The sequence below is a fragment of the Cricetulus griseus genome, chromosome 3, assembly GCF_003668045.3.
Source record: "Cricetulus griseus strain 17A/GY chromosome 3, alternate assembly CriGri-PICRH-1.0, whole genome shotgun sequence".
Taxonomy (NCBI): domain Eukaryota; kingdom Metazoa; phylum Chordata; class Mammalia; order Rodentia; family Cricetidae; genus Cricetulus; species Cricetulus griseus.
In genome coordinates, this window is record NC_048596.1 from 49,893,428 (window position 1) to 49,902,298 (window position 8,871).

General features: G+C 42.9%; 1 non-coding gene across 1 annotated transcript; it reads left to right on the plus strand.

Moving 5' to 3' along the window:
- Window positions 1-7,984: 7,984 nt before the first annotated feature.
- LOC113831999 lies at window positions 7,985-8,088 on the plus strand. Its single transcript, XR_003483591.1, has one exon. It is a non-coding gene; the product is annotated as a U6 spliceosomal RNA (small nuclear RNA).
- The last annotated feature ends 783 nt before the right edge of the window (window positions 8,089-8,871 follow it).

Consider the following 8,871-nt stretch of genomic DNA (forward strand, 5'->3'; position numbering starts at 1 on the left):
GACAGCAGCAACAACAAAAGTTACATCAGCTCTCCAAGCTGGACAACTCAGAAAGATAAGACAACAAGCACTGGGACAGATAAGAGCTAAGTGGAGCCGGGGAGCCTTTAAATAACAAGCAACCAGGCCAGCAAGATGGCTGGACAGGCAAAGGTGCCTGCAGCCAAACCTGAGGGCCTGAGTTAGATCAGATCTCCAGGACATACTGTGGAAGGAGAGAACTAACTCCCACAAACTGTTCTCCTCTCCCCCACCCCATCTCTCTGTTTCCCCCCAACACACATTAAATAAATGCTTAATATTTTTAAGAAACAAGCTGCTGGGCACTGGGGGCACGAGTCTTTAACCACAGCACTTAGGAGGCACAGACAAGCTGATTTCTGTGAATCTGAGGCCAACCTGGTCTATAGAGCTAGGTCAGCAGTTACACAGAGAAACCTTGTCTCAAAAACAAAAAACAAAAACAAAAATAAAAAATAAGAAAAAAAGAAACTGTTACTGCAGTCTAAAAAGAGACTATAGTATCCCAGTCTGGGATGTACCTGAGGACAATGCTTGTCTAACATCTGCAATGCTTTGGGTTTGATCCCAAGCACTACACAAATTGGGTATAGTGGGCTCTTGTCTGTAATCCAGGCACTTTGGAGGTGTAGGCAGAAGTCACAGAGGGTTCAAGGTCATCTTCTGTTATACAGCTGGAAGCCAGCCTAGAATACAAGAAACCCTTTCTCAAAAACAAACAAAAAGTGTTTATCTAGTCCCACTTTCAGTAGAATGGAGTTGCTTCTAGCTAGCCAGGAATTAGAAAAACTAGATAAAACACACAAACAAATATCACTTTCTCAACAGTCACAGAGAGAGATGACAGTAGCTCAGTGGTAGACTGTGTGCTCAGCATGTACAAGCCCTGGATTCCATCCAAGCACTCCACCCCCAAACACACACACACACACACACACACACACACACACACACACACACACACACACACACACTCACCCTGAAAAGAGATAAGATAGCCTAAACAGACACTTGTGCCCTTTCCTTTGGTTAACAGATCATTAAAACAATAGCCCCCCAAATCTTAAAAATTTCCTAGGAATCCTAAGCTGTAACCCTGGCACAAGTGAGAAAAAAAAATCCTCTCCCAAAAAAGATTTTGCAAACTCCATTTTGGAAGACAGACTAGAGCAGAAGCAATGATGAGTCAGTGATGGGCGGGACCACAGCTTGATCAGGATTGTTTTGTTATACACACTCTTGCCCTCTCTTTAAACCTAAACTTCATGTAAGACCTAGAAAAGGGCCTTTTGGCAGGGGAATCACTGGATCTCTTCATTTGCTCTTTTTGTCTATGTAGCCACATTGACTAAGTCTCCTTTTTCTGTTTTCACTGTTATCTCTTTAATTGGTGTATTGAGGATGGGTGCCCCAGTGTAACTTGTTGGGATTGCCAGAGCCCAGACTGTGACCCTAACAACTACAGTAACATACACATATGTACTGTGTGAATGCATGTTCCCAACCACTGCTGAAGTCAGAGGGACCAGAGCCTGCCATTGCAGAGTAGGGCCAATCACACAAAAGTAAGTCAACGATTGCAGGAGCTTCTCCCTGGGGCTGTGTGCTGTTCTGAGTTTGAGTACAAGGCTAGGAATGCAAGAATACACATGGTCACCAAACAAGCCAGTTGAACTGAGTGGCCTCAGAACACGGGGGGGACAAAACTGGGGACTTGGGGAGGTTTGAAACAACAAATTTTGCCCTGAGATATTTCCAGATTCTAAGACTAGAGGAATGTCAGAGGCAAAAAAAAAAAAAAAAAAAAAAAAAAAAAAAAAAAAGCCTCAAACTCTCTGAAAAGCAGAACAAGGTTTTAGGCTGATGGTGCTGATAATTAGAAGCCAACACCCATGAGGTGGAGGGTGAAGGATCAGGTCTCCTTACTGGGAACAAGAGGAAACACGTCATGAGGTGTGTTAAGTTTGCAGTGATGGGTTTGGGAACCACAGAGTGGTCAAGCGGGTGCCAAGCCCAAACATGCAAGAGGTCCTTGGTTCAATCTTCAGAACCCCATCTTAGGAGATGATGTTGCAGCATAGCTTCCATCCTGGGTTAAGGTGACTTTCATCTGGTCTAGCAGATGAAGGAGTGGGAGTGAAAACAATCTCGAGACACTAAGTTTTTACACATCTAATAAAATTTTGGAAGACTGGGGAAAAGGCTCAGTGTGTTAAGACTCCTTTTGTCTCTGTCTTCTGGGGCTTTCACGGTCATAGTTTATTTTCTATTATTTTGAGACAAGGTCTCAGGCTGCCCAGTTCTGGCTCAAACTCACTTTGTAGGTGAGGATGCCCTTCAATTCTTTTCTTTTTCTTTTTTTTTTTTTAAGCATCATGTGTATGAGTGTTTTGCCTGCAAGTATGAAAGTGCACCATATTTGTGCCTGCTGCCAAAGGAGATCAGAAGAGTGCATCCTATCCCCTGGGACTGGAGTTACACCACGCGGGTGCTAGGAATTAAACCAAGTCCTTTACAAAAGGATCAAGTGTTGTTAATCACTGAGCCAGTTCCCCAGCTCACATTTATTTATTTGTGTGTTTGGGGGCACTGCATAGAGTACATATGAAGGTCAGACGACAACTTGGGGTAGTCAGTTCTCTCCTCCCTTTACATAGGTCCCAGGGATCGAATTCATCAGGTTTGACGGCAAACTCGTTTCAATTTCACCAACCCCCTCTTTGGTAGTTTTTGACAGTCTAATGCAGTCCACACTACATTATCAAACATCATATATTCTTGCCATAGCATCCTGAGTGGTGGGATTACAAGTAGGAGGTACCATTGCTTAAAGGGGTATTGGGTTTGTGGGCACTCTTTATGGTACCTTCACCCCTCCAGTTTGTTGAATTTCTTTTTTTCCTTCCTTTTTTCCATTTTATTTATATGTGTGTCATACATGCATGTCACATGAGGGTAGAGAACAACTTGAGTTGGTTTTCTTCTTCAATCATGTGGGTCTCAGAGATCAAACTCAGGTCATCAGTTTTGGTGAAAAGAACCTTTACCCACAGAGTCATCTTGTTGTCCCTAGGCTGCCTGCCCCTGAACTGTCAGTCCTGTCTCTGCCTTCTGAATGCTGCATTTACAGACAAGCCCAACATGCCAAGGTTCTCCACCAGGTGAGGGTGTGTATGTATGTGGGAGGGGCTTCATCCCATTCTCAAATCACTTTAGCTTTCTCTTTCTATCCTACCTCTGATTTAACAGTCAGAGGACTTCAGAGTAAGGATCAGTGGCCTGGAAGACAACAGAAATTATCCAAACCAAAGAACAGATAGAAGAGAAATAGGACAGCCCAGTTTCAGGAACTGGGAGAATCAGACTAAAATTAATATAATTAGAGCTTAGGAGGCAAAGAGAAAGAAAAGAGCAGACAGGAGCCGGGTGGTGGTGGTGCAATGCCTTTAATCCCAGCACTTGGGAGGCAAGCCATGGGGATCACTGTGAGTTCAAGGCCAACCTGGTTTGTGTGTGTGTGTGTGTGTGTGTGTGTGTGTGTGTGTGTGTTATTTCTAGTACAGCCAGGGGTACACACTGAGAAAAAAAGAAAAAGGCCTGTATCTGGGTGTATCACAGTCACACTACAACTAAAGAGGAGAACAAATTTGCTGTTTATTTGCTTGGGTTTTGGTGCAGGGATCTGACCTAGGACCTTGCATATGCTAAGGCTCTATGCCTGTTCACCACAGCCCAACTCTGAGAGCAAAAGTCACACAGCACATACAGAGGACTTGCAACCAGCTGCTTCTCAGGAGTTCACAGGCCAGGAGTGAGCCCACAGCAGCTGTTACATACCCAGAGATGGAACATTCAGAATTCCACATTCACCAGGAACAGGCCTTGAGAATGAAGCTGAAATATGTTTTCATGTACAAGAAAATAGAATTAGCTGCAGTGGGAAAGAAAGCACGAGGACCCCTTTCTGTTCCATCCTAAAGGATCTTGGCTTGCACTTTTGTGACAAAAGACAGATCAACCAGAGTAACACACATCAAATTCATCTGGCCATTGTTTTATAGGACATGAGAGCCTTTGGGTTAGAGAACCAACATCCCTGATGTGCTATTAATTTTTGCTCTTTTGCAGTGGAGTGGGGATGGCATATAGAAATGTGGTTGGACATGAAGGGTCTGAGTGACAGAAACAGCTTGGGGCAGAAAAAGGCCTGTTTGCTCATGCTGAGCCTCTCCATTGCAGCATTCCTTCCTCCTGGCTATGGGCCAAGGCCTCGCTGGAATGAGGATCTTAACTTCATGACCAGCTGCTGCAAGGGAAGGCTAAGGGGAGGTGAGAAGACTTTCTTTGCTCTGTGGCTGGCTTTGGGGGAAGAGTCCCCATTTCTGTGATCTGTCTTAGGTTCATCTAGAACTAGTTGATCTAGAAGAAAGTTCTAGTTCTGGTGGCCTGCCATGGGGGACACTATGACTGGTGAGAGAGGAGAGGGCTAAAGAGGCCTTTTGAAGTCTTCATTTGGCCAGACAGGAAATGAGAACTGAGGAAAGTCAGGTCCTCAGAAAGGAAGCCAGCCACTGTGTCAGTGCTGTGGTTCTGCTGTGAGACTTTCCTATGAGTATGTAGAATAACATCTGCCCATCAACTCCAAGAACAATTCATTCGAGTTCATCTTTTTTGTTTGTTTTAAGCAGAGTCTCTACTATAGCCCTGGCTACCTCAGAACCCAGTATGTAGATCAGGCTGGTGTGGGATTCACAGAGATCTGCCTGCCCCTGCCTCTTGAGGACTGAAATTAAAGGCATGTGCCCCCACTTTGGGCCCTCAAGTTCATTTTCAATAAAATGATTTATTAAGGGTCATTTATGTTTTCCTGTGTTTGAGGAAAACACAGGCAGCTGTGTTTTCCTCAAAGTCACCAGTCCCTTTCCCCTTAGGAAGCTCCAGATTGTTTTTAATTACATTTACTAATTTTGTGTGTGCATGCTGTGTGTGTGTGTGTGTGTGTGTGTGTGTGTGTGTGTGTGTGTGTGTGTGAGCATACTCATAGGTGAGCATCTCCAGCATGTGGTGATCAGAGGACAAATTCGGGAGCTGATCCTTTTCTTTCACTATCAGGTCTCCGGGCTTGAACTCAGGTACCAGGATTGATGAGAAATGACTTTACCCACTGAGCCATCTTGCCGGCCCAGAAAGGCCTATTTTATTATGGCTCTAACTGTATAAAACTGGTGAGATTGCTGAGTGACCGAATTTGATCTCCACGCCCACATAATGGAGAGAAGTGACTCCTAAAACTTGTTCTCTTCACATTCTAGTGGTGGCTTGAGCACACCCATCATGCTCTCTCGTTCTCTTTCTCTCTCTCTCTCTCTCTCTCTCTCTCTCTCTCTCTCTCTCTCTCTCTTTGTGTGTGTGTGTGTGTGTGTGTGTGTGTGTGTGTGTGTATGTGTCTCCTCTCTCTCACACACACAATGCACGCACAAACATTTTTTTAAAAAGTGCTTCAAATGGTTGCAAATCTAGGTTCAGAGCGCTACCTAGTGTTAAGTGCTGGGGTGACTGCAGGCTTAGACAAAAGGCACAGACAAAACCAGAGACTGGGAAAGTTCAGTGTGTACATCCTGATTGCTATCAGGGATTCTGCTGCTCTCAGCAAACATTGCCCTACAGTGGGAAGGACTGCTTTGCTGCCCTCTGGAACCTGGGCAAGTTAAATGGCAACTTGCTGCAAGGTGGAGCTACTCTGCCAGGATTCAGAGGAACCTTATGAGTCCTGGGTTCAGTTCCTAGCACCTCAAAGCAAAACAAAACGATCCCACAAATACAAATGTTATCAGGAAGGAAAGGGGGCTGTCCCTGTGGTTCTCACAGGTAATAAAGAGCACGATGAATGTGTGAAAAACTTCATAGTCATGATATTTGGGATTTTAAAGAATGAGAAGCTCTTAGAAAAACAAGAGTATTCCAATCTTACTCGAGAAGTAGAAATCTAAACTGTCTTAAATACGTTAAAAGAATTTAGAGATGTTCACACATACAAAAATTGCAGATTTAGCTTTATCAGTGAAATTTCATAAATATTTAAAGAAGAAATACCTAATCTCTTCATCTCTTTCAGAGACTAGAACAAGAGAAGCTTTTGCTTCATTTTATTTTTTAAGGATTTACCTTCATTGTCATTTTAATTATGTGTAGGCGTACACGTCTGCATGTAGGTGTGAGCTCTGGGAGAGTACCGAGGGCTCCTAACTTCCCAGTCATCTTTCCAGCCCTCGTATTTCTTCATTTTGAGACAGAGTCTGGCTATACAGCCCACGCTGGCCTTGACACCAGCTCATCCCACCTCACCCTCCTGAGTACTGAGATTATGGGCATACATCATCATACCCAGCAAAGCTGCTGCTTCTTTTCTCTCCCTTGCCCCTTGGCTTTTTTTTTTTTTTTTTTTTTTTGTGGCTGAGGATCAAACCCAGAACCTTACATATGCTATGCTAGGCAAGCACTGTGTCCCTGAGCTTTATTCTTAGCCTTGTGTCATTTTTTAAAATATATTTATTATATATACTGTGTTCTGCCTACATATCAGAAGAGGGCACCAGATCAAATTATAGACGGTTGTGAGCCACCATGTAGTTGCTGGGTTAAGAGCACTTGGCTGCTTTTCCAGAGGTTCTGAGTTCAATTCCCAGCAACCATATGCTGGATCACAAATACATGTAATGAGATCTGGTGCCCTCTTCTGGCCTGCAGGCAGAACACTGTATACATAATTACATAGATTTTTGTTTTGTTTGTTTGTTGTTTTTTTTTTTAAAGATAACATATCTATGTCAGTAGTCCCCAAGACCACACCTAGTTTCAGCGGTTCACTAGGAGAAAGCACAGAAATTGTCACACCCCATCGCACACGCAAAAAAAAAAAAAATTTTTTTTTTTTTTTAATCAAGAGTTGACTGGTATACTCCTGTTATCTAATCCCTAAGAAGGTGGAGGCAGGAAGATTAGGAGTTCACAACCCTCTTTAGCTACAAAGCAAGTTCAAGGCCAGTCTGGGTTATAGGAAAGCCTGTTTCAAAAACAACAACAACAAAAATCTACTAAAACGTATTTAAAATAATAGGTGTATTAGTCAAGGTTCTCTAGAGGAACAGAACTTATAGAATGAATATCTATCTATCTATCTATCTATCTATCTATCCATCCATCCATCCATCCATCTATCTATCTATCTATCCATCCATCTATCTATCTATCTAGGTTTTATTAGAATGGTTTACAGGCTGTGGCCCAGCTAGTCCAACAATGGGTGTCTACCAACAGAAGGTTCAAGAATCCAGCAGTTTTCAGTCCACAAGGCTAGCTCTTAGCTGGTCTTCAGTGCACACCAGAATCCTAAGAGGGAGAGTCTGATCCCATCAAAGGACTAGTGAGATCAAGAGTAAGCAGGCAAAGAGAGCAAGCTTCCTTCTTTCACTTCCTTTATGTGGCTGCCAGCAGAAGGTGTGGCTCAGATTAAAGGTGGATCTTCCCAATTGGCCGGGCTGGGCAGAGAAGCTGGCAGGCTGATTGCAGATCTTCACCTCTCTCTCTGCTCCAAGTTCACTTCCCCAACTTCATCCCCAGATCTAAAAAGCTAGAAGGGCCTGACAGATGTGTTGCAGACTCTTAAAAGACCATGGACGCCAGTCCAGACTACTATACCCAGCAAAACTTTCACTCACCATCGATGGAGAAGATAAGACAGTCCAAGATACAGTCAAATATAGTCAATATCCACAAATCCACCCCATAGAAGGTGCTAGAAAGTAAACTTCAAACTAAAGAGTTTAACTACATCCAAGCAAACACAGGGAATCAATAATCTCAGACCACACACACACACATCACCACCACCAATAACAACAGCAACAAAATAGAATCAACAATCATCAATGGTCTCAATTCCCCCAATAAAAAGACACAGACTGTGCTCGCTTCGGCAGCACATATACTAAAATTGGAACGATACAGAGATTAGCATGGCCCCTGCACAAGGATGACAGGCAAATTCATGAAGCGTTCCATATTTTAGAATAAAACATGTAATATTTAAAAAAAAAAAAAAAGACACAGACTGCGGCTGGAGAGATGACTCAACAGTTAAGATCACTGGCTGCTCTTCCAGAGGACTCAGGTCCAATTGCCAGCACCCACATGACAGCTCACAACTGAAACTCCAGTTCCAGGGGATCTGACATCTTCACACCAATGCACATAAAATAAATTTAAACAAATTATATAAAAAAGACACAGATTAAAAGAATGGATATGAAAACAGAATCTATCTGTCTGATGCATCTATGAAACACACCATGATATCAAGGATGGGCATTACCTCAAGTAAAAGGTTGGAAAAATATATTTCAAGCAAATGAACCTAAGGAACAAGCTGGTGTAGTCACTTTAATATCTGACAAAATGGATTTCAAATCAAAACTAATCAGAATAGATTGGGAAGGACACTATGAACTCATCAAAGGAAAAATCTGCTAAGAGGACATTTCAATTCTTAATATCTATGTCCCAAATATAAATGGGTTTTTCTTTGGGCTGCCAGCTCACAAAAAAATTACACAGAGACTTACTATTAATTATAAAAGCTCAGCTTTAGTTTGGGCTTGTTTCCAACTAGCTCTTATAACTTAAATTAACGAATTTCTATTTATCTGCATGCTGTTGCATGTGCCATGGCTTTTCACCTCTCTTCCTGCATGTCTGGTTTTCCTCAGTGTCTGGCTAAAAATTCCACCTTTCTTCTTCCCAAAGTTCTCTCTGTCCAGAAGTCCCTGCTATACCTCCTGCCTAGTTATTGGC